Source organism: Mixophyes fleayi, chromosome 8 (genome assembly GCF_038048845.1).
Source record: "Mixophyes fleayi isolate aMixFle1 chromosome 8, aMixFle1.hap1, whole genome shotgun sequence".
Classification (NCBI taxonomy): Eukaryota; Metazoa; Chordata; class Amphibia; order Anura; family Limnodynastidae; genus Mixophyes; species Mixophyes fleayi.
The window spans coordinates 79,514,092-79,528,029 of record NC_134409.1 but is presented as its reverse complement, the minus strand read 5'-3'; the positions used below and the strand labels follow the sequence as shown (position 1 = coordinate 79,528,029).

The following is a 13,938-nucleotide window of genomic DNA, read 5'->3' as shown; positions in this document are numbered from 1 at the left end:
AAAATGGCTGACACTAAACAAGAAGGAGTCTGTCTCATAAAATCACATTTCTCAGGGACAATATGTATCAAGGGGAGAGTGGGGCGTGTGTTTGTGGCATATAACTTCTTCAATTATCACATAAACTCTCCCCTGTGTGCTACAAGGCCCTAATGCCAACAGGCTCCTCTCTGCTGTGGTATGCAGTGGAGAAGGGTTCTGGTCTTCCCAGCAGCTACTGCTTGCTCCGTTGTAGGAAGGAACTGCATAGTGCTGGTGACTTCTAATATGTCATTGGTGCTTTGCACAAAATGCCCACATCAAGGAGCAGTGCTGCACTTTGACCTGCTGGCAGAGGTGGAATGGCAGCATAAAGTGGGACATACTTCCCGAGAAAATTCTAACTGTGGCGGACAGTTCCCCAAAATCATGATTGTTCCACCAGAATAAGGATAGTAGCTTTGACAAACTGCTGCTTTTGCTGGTTTAATTTCTGTTGCTGTTTGTCCAGATTGTGTGATACTGGGGCCCTGTTTATAAAAGGTATAGGTATTATTCCCCTTCTGGAAAGCTGAGTAACAAGGAAACACTCTAGGCCTCTTTCCCTCTAACATTAAATCAATAGCAACTATATTTAATAAAGAGGCCTCATTTCCTCTAATTCTATCCCTCATCATCAGTCATTAATCACTTCCTATCATTATCTCACTTAATCAACCCCACCCCTGTTGTTCATCACATTTCCCCATCCCACTTCATCCTCCTCACACCTGTTATTCATTACACTCCCATGAGTATAACCTTGTAGATAACTCTGGCACTGCTCACTAATCCAGATGTTCAATTTCATAACTGCACTTTCTGTAGACCATTTCTGCAAAAAAATACATGCATCTCACTATCTTGTTTATCCTGCCATCTCATTTCATAATCTCTGTTATTCACCCCATGCCCCTTCCACTTCATACCCCTCCATCATCCCTCTTCACCCCTCCCCCTTCCTTGTTCATCAACCCATCCCTCTTCCCCACCAACCCCTTCACTTATCTTAAACATACAGTGTGAGCAATGGTTAGAAGAGGCACACTATGGTCCAATTCACACCACTTCCTTTGCCCACATAGTAGCAGAATTGGAATTCTTGCACTGGATCACGTACTGCGCCAGCTTCCAGTCACTGGTAGGCAAGAAGTGTGCCTTTCAGAGACTGGGAACCACTGCATCACATGATGCTCCAGCTCCTCTACTGCAGCAAGGAGAGTACCAGTCCTGCTGGAAAATCAATAAAGGAACAGGTGGTACTGGGCTCTATGACTCATGGGCCCATGTGCTCTGAACATCCTGCACCATTTGTAGATATGACACTGTATTAACAATATAGAATGGTACCTGATACCTGCGAGCTATGAGCTGTTGCACACCTCAAGTCCTTTGTGGAGTGGAAATGGCAGTGTGTCCATCAACTAGGGGCAAGAAACACCTCTAAAAATGCACCCACTCTGATGCTGATCAAAATAAAATATACCATTGCATAAAATTAGTGCACAAAGGCACCTACTCCTTACTTAGCAAGGAACTTCCTCACTCCTCCGATCAGCCAGTGCAAACTTCTGCTGCCCTGCAGACACCTCTATCTTAATTAGCAAACCCATGCATTCTGATGTAAATTTAGTCATCTAGCCACACCTGTGCAGACAGAAACTCGTAGAGAAATGTTGCTGTCTCAGTTGTTTTTCACTTTGTGAATGAGGTCCATAGGACATATTTTGAAAAAACAGTTATTAACCAACTTCCATTTGTAGTTGAATACACTCTCTAGCAGAATATATGAATATGCTGAAATTGTAGAACCAGAAGACTACTCAGTCAAGTTTGAGCATAATTACATTAACTTAGATTCAATCTATTTATGACGCAAATTACTCTTGTTAATTTTCATTTCTTATTGCAATTATAAGAAATTAATTAACATGGCTATTTATTAAAATTTATTAGCTGGGAGAACCAAACTGGTTTTTCTGCAACAAAGCACCATTAATGGAAGCGCTGGGCTCTGGCTGGCACTCTAACATCAATGCAGGCTAATATCTCAGCCGTCAAGTGTGAATAGTCTAAGGCCTGTGCCTCTTCCAAGTCCATGTAAGTTTGCTGAGCTTCACTGGCAAGATAAGGTGCCTGCTTTTCAGCCCAAACCTCAGGTGGGGAATTTGACCTTTTTGCAGCCCCCGGACAAGATACCAGGTATGCTTCCACATCATCAGAAGCTGTCTTTTTCTGTAAACCCACATCGGGCTGAGTAAGCCTGTCACAACTCCAACTGATCCATTTGTTCCTGCAGAAGCCTATTTTCTTCCTGCCTCTCTGCTACCAGTAGCACCTGTCGCTGCAGTTCCTGGTGCTAGCTGGCCAGGTTCACAAGAGCCTTGAATACTTCCTCCAAATTAACCAGATGCTGGGTAAGGCAGTTGAATCTTGCTTCCCTGAGCATCCCAAGATAACACTACTGTGATAAAAGCACCAGGTAGTTGACAGGACACAGCTCAGTTGGTTCACTATTTTATTTTATTTTGTCAGGATAGTAAAAAATATAAACCTTTTTTCCATAAAAGACAAAACAACTGGCAACCCTAGCACTTACTAATACAGCCACACTGTCTAGTCACCAGCCCACTAGTTAGGCCACCAACAAAAGCACACACTTATATACCAGACTTCCACCCAGCACTAATCTAATCACCTATTAATCATATGATTTTCACCTGTGTGAATTTAAAATGTGTATGTCTGTGTAAGGCTGTCTACCACAGTGTAGACTGTCACACACTCTTTTCAGCATGTCTACGGGAAATGCTCTCTTTATCATAATATAAAAAAATTGTTACATATATTTATAACATTAATAGAAGTAATAAATAGCAACTAATATTTGAAAAATACCCAATTCCTTCCTAAGTTAGTTACGTGGGCCGTCAGTCTGACACCCACTCTTTGCTCTCTAGAGCCATCTTCAGTAGTAAGTGCTGCAGCACTATGATATCCTGCATCTCCTCCACAGTGATCACCTGTTGGCATTCCATCAGACACAGACTATCAAGAGATGGCTAGTGTCACAAACTGTTTCAACCTTGGTGTCATGTGAAGTCCAGGGGCCTAGAGTATAGTTTGTGTTAGGAGCAGCAGGTAACTGCTTTTCTAATTCTCATTGGTGAATTTCAATGCTTTTGTTCTGTGCTCTTCTGAATTCTTTCTGCTTTTTTGGTATATGACTCTTGCTGTTACCCTGTTTGCTGCCTGATTCAAACTTTAGTCTGTGACTCTGGACAGAGTTTGTGCACTGCCTGAAAAAAGTTTGCCTTTTGACCATTAATTTCGGATTGATTTTCTCTGGATTCTGCTCCTCATTATTCTGTATACCTTGTTTATAGACTGCCACTTTCCTGTCTCTGGTTGCTAGGTCTCTGACCAGTTATCTGGCAGAATAGCTCACTTCTGCTGTGCCTCGACATTACTTTACTAACCTAATAGTTTTTCCAACTGCTCTTGCTTTGTCGTGTTCTTTCAGTACTTGTACTGCACCACGCTACCACAATAGTACTGGTCAACACTGAAATTGCAGAAAATTAACTTTTACATTACCCAGTACTCTACTGCCATAAGTAGTACCAATTGAACTTGCTTACTGCATCCTTCCTGTTTCATCATCCGTACCTGCTACATCAGTATCCTATTGGTGCATCTCAGTGGTCTTGATACCTGGAGTGGTTCACTCAGGTCAATCTGTTATCTTTGCTATTTTTAGAATGGTAGGAGTCCACTTGGCGCACAAGCTGGTGAAAAGAATCTATATATTTATATATATATATATATATATATGTATATAGGGTAAGACCTAGTAAATTTATTACTGAGAGGTCAACACATAAAAACAAAGGTATATGATATCAACATAAGTTGCAATCTTAAAGTAAATGGAGTGTAAGAATGAACATCAAACACTAAATATAACAGCAGGTTCAAGTAAATAGATAAATCAACATTAGACATATAGTATATCAATATGTGCAATATAGTAGTCCTCTTATTGGGACCTATTCCAATAATCCATTAAAAGGAATAGTGGTGAGGGAATAGAATCACAACAGATCGGGTCACCGACTATAATATAAATAGTATCAGTCTCTGTTCAAATAAGCAAAGTTCCGTACAGCAGGAATCCAAAATGTGAAAAAGGTCCCAGAAAAGCAGTCTCTGTTCGAGTCACAAAGTGGAACTGGGGTCCTGTTAGGATCAAAGTTCAATCCGAGTGCTGTGGTGTCAGGGCACCACACGGAAGGAGACTTACCCTGTAAGGGCTGTGCTGGTATCTTCTCTTCCAATGTCCCTCTCTTCTGGATTCACACAGTAGATGCAATGGTGAGTCTAGATGCTGAACAAACCATAGACGTGACTTTGTCCGGTCTGCGCATGTGTCAAAGTGTAGAAAATACTGTTCCTTCGTTAGCCCCGATTTGGAGCAAGTATGGAGTGAAATAACCAATGTGTTTCGCCTAGGGCTTCCTCAGGGATAATGATGTCAGTGGGAGACTCCTCCAAGTGGATTTATAGACCATTGAATCTTAGAAATCTAGGGAGCCCACTTAGAGCACCACCCTAAAAGAGAAGGAATTATTCCTATAAACTATGCTGCCTGGGCGTCACCCTCGACTCCTCTCTCTCTTTTGCCCCTTGCCCAATCCTGTCGCTTTCATCACCCGCATCTGGCCCTTCCTATCTCATGAAGCAACCAAAACTATTATCCATGCGCTCATCATTTCCCGGCTTGACTAATGCAGCCTTCTCCTCACAGGCCTCCCCTGCTCTCACCTCGCCCCCCTTCCTTTCTTGACGCTTCTCTTCTGCCTCCCCTCTCTGCCTTGCCCTACACTGGCTCCCTTTCCCTTACAGAATCCTTTTTAAACTTCTAACCCTCACCCACAAGGCTCTCTCCCACTCTACTGCCCCTTATATCTCCTCTCCATCCACACTCCCGCCCGGTCACTGCGATCGGCCAATGACCGTCACCTCTCCTCCACTCTGATCACCTCATCCCACTTCAGAATTCAAGACTTCTCCCGAGCTCCCCCCCTGCACTGGAATGACCTCACACGCTCCATCCATTTGTCCCCTACCTTGTGCTCCTTCAAACGGGCACTCAAAACTCATCTCTTCCGCAAAGCCTACCAGGCCTGCCTTACACTTAACCCTCTCTCCATGCTCGCTCTATTCACCTCGCCTCCTCTGACTCCCTTTGTGCCAGCCGTCTGTTTGCCCTCCCTTTAGGATGTAAGCTAGTATGAACAGGGCCCTCCTCCTTCCTGTCTCTCTACCTTCTCTTCTGCTCCAACTTCAATATATTTATCTTGCCTGGAGCCTTGGAAGTCTTGGTACTACTCGTTTATTGTTCTGTACTGTTATTCCCTGTACTGTCCACTGTTTGTACTGTGTACGGTGCTGCGGAAACCATGTGGCGCTTTATAAATAAATGATAATAATAATAATATAAAGTCCAAGACGGCTTTAGAAAGGGTAAAGATACCTACCAGAAAAGAGTCATGGTCTTGCTGTCTGGACTTCTGGAAAAATTGGGGCAGGCTGACCATCAGAATAAACACCATTTCAGTACAGATTTAGATACCGAGGAAAATTTGGATCTTTTTTTAGAACTGGCACAGTGGTCACCAATCCCAGTAGACATATTTCACTGAAACATATTCCCCCAGACCAGTCCAACCCTACTGTGGACTCACCCTCCCATAACCCAAAAACCACCAGAGACCAAAAACACCAGAGGCAGAAGAGGAGGAAGAATAAGGAGAGGCCAGATCAAAGATAAGGAAGTAGTACTATATAATAGAGGGATTTTCAACCCGTGTAAGGTTGACCTAACCAAACCACAGATAGAATTGCTTAGCAAAGGATTGAAATTCAGCCCAGACCAACCTCTGAATAAGTTCGATACTTATATCAATTTACACAAATTAATTCGGAAACTGACCCTTAAAAAATATTTTGCCATGTCCAAAACAGAGGAAAAAAAATATGTCTTCAAAATATCAACAAGACAACAATACAGAATTTATACGGACAAAACTGAAAGAAAAATCTTGATTCTACCCTAGCCATTTAAAGGCAGGGCTGGATTTACCGCTAGGCAACCTAGGCACCTGCATAGGGCCTAGCAGCTCTCTGGGGGCCCAGATGGGGGGGACCAGGAAGGAAAAAAAAAGATAAAAAAAATTGGCCCCTCCCCCCATTTGCGGCACAAACCCCCCCGGCACAAACAGTGTACATGGTACACTGTGTTAGGCGGGCTGCTTAAAGTCTATGGCAGCTGTGCAGGAGCTTCCATCATTTCTGTTCCTGTAAAAAAAAAAAGGTAAGAACAAGAAGGTGTGTGTGTGTGTGGCTGCGTGTAGCTGCAGGGCACAGGGGGGGCATGTGTGTGTGTGAAGCTGCAGGTAACAAGGGGGGCATGTGTGTGTGTGAAGCTGCAGGGCACAAGGGGGGCATGTGTGTGTGTGAAGCTGCAGGGCACAAGGGGGGCATGTGTGTGAAGCTGCAGGGCACAGGGGGACATGTGTGTGTGTGTGTGTGTGTGTGTGTGTGTGAAGCTAAAGGGCACAGGGGGGGCATGTGTGTGTGTGTGTGTGTGTGAAGCTGCAGGGCACAGGGGGACATGTGTGTGTGTGAAGCTGCAGGGCACAGGGGGGGCATGTGTGTGTGTGAAGCTGCAGGGCACAGGGGGGGGCATGTGTGTGTGTGTGTGTTTGTGTGTGTGTGTGTGTGTGTGTGTGAAGCTGCAGGGCACAGGGGGGGCATGTGTGTGTGAAGCTGCAGGGCACAGGGGGGGGCATGTGTGTGTGAAGCTGCAGGGCACAGGGGGGGCATGTGTGTGTGAAGCTGCAGGGCACAGGGGGGGCATGTGTGATGGAAGCTGCTCTGCACAGGGGGGGCATGTGTGATGGAAGCTGCTCTGGCACAAGGGGGGCATGTGTGATGGAAGCTGCTCTGGCACAGGGGGGGCATGTGTGATGGAAGTTGCTCTGGCACAGGGGGGGCATGTGTGATGGAAGCTGCTCTGGCACAGGGGGGGCATATGTGATGGAAGCTGCAGGGCACAAAGGGGGCATGTGTGTCTAAAGGTGCTGGGCAGAGGGGGGGCATGTAAGTTAGAAGTCTGTTTCCCACACGGCCCCTCCTCAGCCAACAATACCCTTACAACACTCAGCAGCTTTTCTTTGATATTCCCCATGACACGTGCTCATTATCTATTCCCTCACATGACCCGCTGCCTCAATCAGGACACCTCTCTTACCTCAAAAGAGGCATCCTTTATATTAATATAATATGGGCGTGTGAGGGGCCAGTGTATTTATATTATGTGGGTGTATGTGGGGCTGTTTGTGGGAGGGAAATAGGTTTATTTTTTAAATGGTAACTGTCAGACGCCGTCCCCGCTGATTCCCCTGTCAGACGGGGAACGGACGTCTGATCTCCCCGTCGGCTGCCGCTGGACTTCCGGATAGCGGGCGCATGCGCCCTGGTCTCAGTTCCATTGCTAGGCAACGGGACGCTGCCTCTGTTCCCGCTGCCTCCTCCGCTCTCCACCAATCAGTTCAGTCTAGACTCTATTTAAACCTGCCTCTGGCGCCATTAGGGTGCCAGAGTAACAGGTTCACCACCAGTGTTCCTGGCTTCCCTATTTCCTCCATACTCCTGAGTATTCTGATTCCTGATTACCTGTTGTGACCCCGGCTTGGCGACCATTCTACTCTTCTGTGTGACCCATTCTGTACTGTGACTTCGGCTTGGCGACTATTCTTTGGATTACCCTTTTGTACCTGAGAATTCTGATTGCTGTGACCCGGAACCGTCTGACCTCTCTACGCTACACTGGTAACTGGCTTACAGGACCGCGACCTGCGTGCTCTCTGCTGCGAAGTCCAAACCTCCTTGCGGGGGTCCCTGGGGAACACCAGGGATACGTTAGACTCCGTGCCTGTTTGACCAGTGGCACCAATACCGGTTAGTGTCATATCATCTTCAGCCTCATAAGCCTACAGCGTGACAGTTTACTCTGGCCATGACTGATGGTACCGGAGAACCCTCATCCCGAGACCTCCTCATCCATTTAGGAGTACGGGTAGAACGCCAGGAGGCCAACCAAGCACAACTCTTGCAGTGTTTACAAGGAGTGATTTCCCGCTTGGATGCCCTGAGCACTTCTCAGGCAGCAGCCCCAGTTCCTGATCCTGCTCCGGCTGCTGTTCCACCAAGCGCAGCACTGGCTACCTCTAGAACACTACGGATTCCAACCCCAGAGAAATACGACGGTAATCCCAAAGGATGCCGTGGATTCCTAAACCAGTGTTCCATCCAGTTTGAACTTTCACCGGAAAACTTTGCATCTGAGAGAGCTAAGGTGGCCTATATAATTTCCCTCTTGACGGGACAGGCTCTAGCTTGGGCCTCGCCACTGTGGGAACGAAGAGATGGATCTCTCCTCTATTCTGACACTTTCATTGAGAACTTCCGGAGGGTATTTGACGAACCAGGTCGTGTGTCTTCGGCTGCATCCAGTTTGTTAGCTCTTCGCCAAAGTTCTTTAACTGCAGGTCAATACGCGGTTCAGTTCCGTACCTTAGCCTCAGAATTGGGCTGGAATGATGAAGCTCTCTCTGCCACCTATTGGCAAGGCCTGTCAGACCCTATCAAGGACGCACTGGCTTCGCAAGAGCTTCCATCCAAGCTTGACGACTTGGTCTCTTTGTGTGTCAAGGTAGACATTCGCCTTCAAGAGCGCTCTCAGGAGAGGGTCCAAGGTCGTTGCACTGTACGTTTGGCTCCTCGTTTTCAATCTCCAGCTCTCCCGGCGGAGGAGCCGATGCAAATTGGACGCTCTCGTCTGTCACGGGATGAGAGAGAACGCTGGATCAAGAATCATTTGTGTTTGTACTGTGGAGAATCCGGCCATCTGCTATCTTCTTGTCCCAAGAGGCCGGAAAACTTCACCGCCTAGGCAACACCAGGGAGGTTGTTCTAGGTTCATGTCTCCATTCTCCCTCTCCTTCCAAAGATAACAGTTTTCTGATGCCTGTCACCCTCACATTTTCGGACTCTTCCCTAAATTGCTCTGCTTTTGTGGATTCCGGACCTGCAGGAAATTTCATCTCTGCCACTCTGGTGTCGAAGCTTCACATACCCTGCACTCCATTGCCGCAACCTCTGGTTCTTACTGCAGTTGACGGTAACCGTGTCAGCAACGGTTCCATCACTGACACTACTGCTCCAGTTCAGTTGCAGGTAGGGGTTCTCCATCAAGAGTGGATTCAGTTCCTGGTTATCCCACAGTCAGTTAACTCCATCATTTTAGGGCTACCATGGCTCAGAAAACATTCACCACCATTCGATTGGGCTCTCGCTCAAGTTACCTCCTGGGGCTCCTCATGCTTCAATCAATGCCTCTCGAAAATACTCCCTCCTAACCAACTTCCTTATCTCTCTCTGGATTCTCACCTCAAACTACCAGAGCCGTACTTAGACTTTATTGATGTGTTTAGCAAAACCGCTGCAGAGACGCTCCCTCCACATCGAGCATGGGATTGTCCTATTGAGCTAATTCCCGGAAAAACTATTCCCAAAGGTAGAGTTTATCCTCTAGCTCTCCCTGAGACTAAGGCAATGTCTTTATATATATCAGATAACCTTCAAAGAGGATTTATCAGAAAGTCTACCTCGCCAGCAGGAGCCGGATCCTTTTTTGTAAAGAAAAAAGACGGTTCATTAAGACCGTGCATAGACTACTGCCGTCTTAATGATATTACTATCAAGAACCGCTATCCGCTTCCATTGATCACTGAATTGTTCGACCGGATTAGAGGAGCCAAAATCTTCTCTAAATTAGATCTCAGAAGGGCCTACAACTTAATCCGCATTCGGAAGGGCGATGAGTGGAAAACGGCATTTAACACCCGTGACGGGCACTACGAGTACTTAGTCATGCCGTTTGGACTTTGCAATGCCCCTGCAGTGTTTCAAGATTTTGTCAACGAGATCTTCAGGGATCTTCTGTATCAATTTGTGATTGTCTACCTGGACGATATTTTGATATTTTCATCTGACTTACATGTTCATCGTCTCCACGTCAAGACTGTTCTTTCTCGCCTCCGGAAACATTCCTTATATTGCAAGCTGGAGAAATGCCTTTTTGAGCGTTCACAAGTTCCATTTCTAGGATACATAGTTTCTGGCACCGGCCTGCTGATGGATCCGCAGAAAGTGAAGGCCATTGTCAACTGGCCATTACCTATTGGTCTCAAAGCTACCCAACGCTTCATCGGCTTTGCCAATTATTACCGGCAGTTCATTAAAGGCTTTTCGTCCATTATTTGTCCAATTACCGCTTTAACTCGAAAAGGTGCCTGCAGCAAACCATGGCCTGTCGAAGCCATATTGGCTTCCAAAACTCTTAAAGAAGCATTTCTTTCGGCCCCTATACTCAAACAGCCAGACCAAGGGAGACCGTTTTTTATTGAAGTGGACACTTCTTCAGTCGGGATTGGAGCTATACTTTCCCAAAAATCTGCTTCAGGAACATTAGAGACTTGTGGATTCCTGTCTAAGAAATTCTCTAGCACTGAACTAAATTATGGAATCGGTGACAAGGAATTATTAGCCATCAAGATTGCCCTTGAGGAGTGGCGTCACTTACTAGAGGGTGCCTTACATCCCGTCACGGTCGTGACAGATCATAAAAATCTTACTTATCTCCAGGAAGCACAATGTCTTAACCCCCGTCAAGCTCGCTGGTCTCTTTTCTTTGCCAGGTTCCAACTCATTCTCACCTTTCGTCCCGGTTCCAAAAATTCCAAGGCCGATGCTCTCTCCAGGTCCTTTGATAATGACGGTACTCTCACTTGTTTAGACAACAAGATGATTCTAAATCCAATACAAACAGTGGCCATCACCAATTCTTCAGTAATCTCTCCCCCTCCAGGGCGTTCATTCGTGAAACCTCATCTCCGCTCTAAACTACTATGTTGGGCTCACGAGTCCAAATTCGCCGGCCATTCCGGTTACAAGAGAACCAAAGAATTCCTCTCCAGATATTATTGGTGGCCTAAACTGGCTTCAGATGTTCAAAAATTCGTATCTGCATGTTCGGTTTGTGCACGCCACAAGGTGCCAAGACAAAGTCCTCCTGGTCTTCTCCTTCCTCTGCCTATTCCGGATTCTCCCTGGACCAGCATTACGATGGACTTCATCACTGATCTTCCTTTGAGCAATGGCTACAATACCATCTGGGTTGTGGTAGACTGCTTTTCAAAAATGTCACACTTCACTCCTTGTAAAGGACTCCCTTCAGCTCCTAAACTCGCAGATTTGTTTCTAAAGAACATCTTCCGTCTTCATGGATGCCCTCAAGAGATCATCTCTGACAGAGGAGTACAATTTGTCGCTAAGTTCTGGAGAGCTTTTTGTAAAAAGATTAGAGTCAGTCTCAAATTTTCTTCCGGATATCACCCCCAAACTAACGGACAGACAGAACGAGTGAATCAAGACTTGGAGTGTTTTCTACGGTGTTTTGCTTCTGATCATTAAACGACATGGAATGATCTTCTGTATTTGGCCGAATTCACCCACAACAATCTTCTACATTCCTCCTCTGGGCGTTCTCCATTTTTTATTATCTACGGCAGACATCCCACTCCTCCTCTTTTGTCTGAGGCTCCCTCCTCTCTAGTACCGGCGGCTGATACTCTCATCCATGACTTCTCTCAAATCTGGTCTCAAACCAAAGAAGCACTGTCTACTTCTGTACAGAGACAGAAGAAAGCGGCTGATCTTCATAGAAGAGTTGCTCCAGTACTAAGGGTAGGAGACCGTGTTTGGTTTTCTACACGCAATCTTCGACTTCAAGTTCCATCCATGAAATTGGCTCCTAAATTTATTGGTCCCTTTGCCATATCACAAGTCATTAATTCCGTCTCCTTCAAACTTGCATTACCTCCGTCTCTTAGAATCCATAACACAATTCATATTACATTGCTGAAACCGCTGATTCTCAACGAATTCTTCAGAGAACCTGCTCCTCCTCCACCTATTAAAACATCTTTAGGGGATGAATTCAAGATCGAGAGGATTCTGAAGAGACGTTTCTTCCAGCGCAAACCTCAGTATCTTGTACACTGGAGAGGTTACGGTCCGGAGGAGAGATCGTGGGTCTCGGAGGCCGACCTTCATACTCCTCGTCTCCTTGCAAAATTTCTGAGGAAAGGCAATCCTTCTCTGAGAGGGAGGAGGGGAGGGGGTACTGTCAGACGCCGTCCCTGCTGATTCCCTGTCAGACGGGGAACGGACGTCTGATCTCCCCGTCGGCTGCCGCTGGACTTCCGGATAGCGGGCGCATGCGCCCTGGTCTCAGTTCCGTTGCTAGGCAACGGGACGCTGCCTCTGTTCCCGCTGCCTCCACCGCTCTCCACCAATCAGTTCAGTCTAGACTCTATTTAAACCTGCCTCTGGCGCCATTAGGGTGCCAGAGTAACAGGTTCACCACCAGTGTTCCTGGCTTCCCTATTTCCTCCATACTCCTGAGTATTCTGATTCCTGATTACCTGTTGTGACACCGGCTTGGCGACCATTCTACTCTTCTGTGTGACCCATTCTGTACTGTGACTTCGGCTTGGCGACTATTCTTTGGATTACCCTTTTGTACCTGATATTCCTGATTGCTGTGACCCGGAACCGTCTGACCTCTCTACGCTACACTGGTAACTGGCTTACAGGACCGCGACCTGCGTGCTCTCTGCTGCGAAGTCCAAACCTCCTTGCGGGGGTCCCTGGTGAACACCAGGGGTACGTTAGACTCCGTGCCTGTTTGACCAGTGGCACCAATACCGGTTAGTGTCATATCATCTTCAGCCTCATAGGCCTACAGCGTGACAGTAACACTATTAATTTAATGTTGGAGCTGGTTGGAGGGAAATAGGTCTATTAAATGTGAATGCTATTAATTTAATGTTTTGGTTGGAGAGAGGTCTACTTATAAAATGTGGGTGCTATATTGATTTAACACAGGGGCTGGTTGGAGTTTACTAAATTTCGTGTACCCAATTTTTTTTTCCAAATAGGGCCTCCAACATTCCAGGATCCAGACAAGTAGCAGCTGATCTAAAGACACCAGCAGCCACAAGCCGTGAAAGTAACGAGAACAGGTAGGAGAGAGCTGGGCAGTCTGCCAACTATCCTGAATCTGGTGGGATTTATATTATGAGGAGATCTGACTTGTTTAAATGTTGCACTATGGGATTCATGCAGAAGACTGACATATTAACATGATTATTGCATTCCAGCGCTTTTTCATGTTTCTGTAGGTAGAGGGCTGCAGTCAGTAACTGTAGTGGCGGACGGTCTGTGACATGGTAGTGATAGGAGACTGCTGTTTTTTTTATTACTGGGCTTGCTAACCCTGAACTGCAGTTTCTTGACATGTTAATTATGATTAATACCTAAGTTTAGTTAAAGATAAAGTACAATTTGTGTGAATTGAAAGGTAAGCAGTGGTGGAAGTGGGGTGTATATGGTAGTAGGCCATACCGCTACTTCTCGGGGGTGGGGGGGGCATAGCGGGGGCGGGCCCAAACCAATATCTTGCCTAGGGCACCATGAGGTCTAAATCCGGCTCTGTTTAAAGGGACCATTTATCACCTCATTTCAGAAATTGGTATTGGAAGATTTAAATAGTCTCCCCATACATCACCAATCTAATAGCAGCTCCAATTTGACCAAGAAGGAAAAAATAGCGTTGAAAGAATTGAGAGATAATCATGATTTAATCATTAAACCAGCAGACAAGGGTGGGGCTATCACCATCCTTGATAAGGAAGATTATTTAGAGGAACATAATAGACAGCTCAATGA

The 13,938-nt window shown here is 46.1% G+C and overlaps 1 protein-coding gene across 1 annotated transcript in view; it reads left to right on the top strand.

Annotated features, from left to right (window-relative positions):
* CHADL (chondroadherin like) overlaps positions 1 to 13,938 on the top strand; it is a 228,123-nt gene that overhangs the window by 57,984 nt on the left and 156,201 nt on the right. The window lies entirely within an intron of this gene.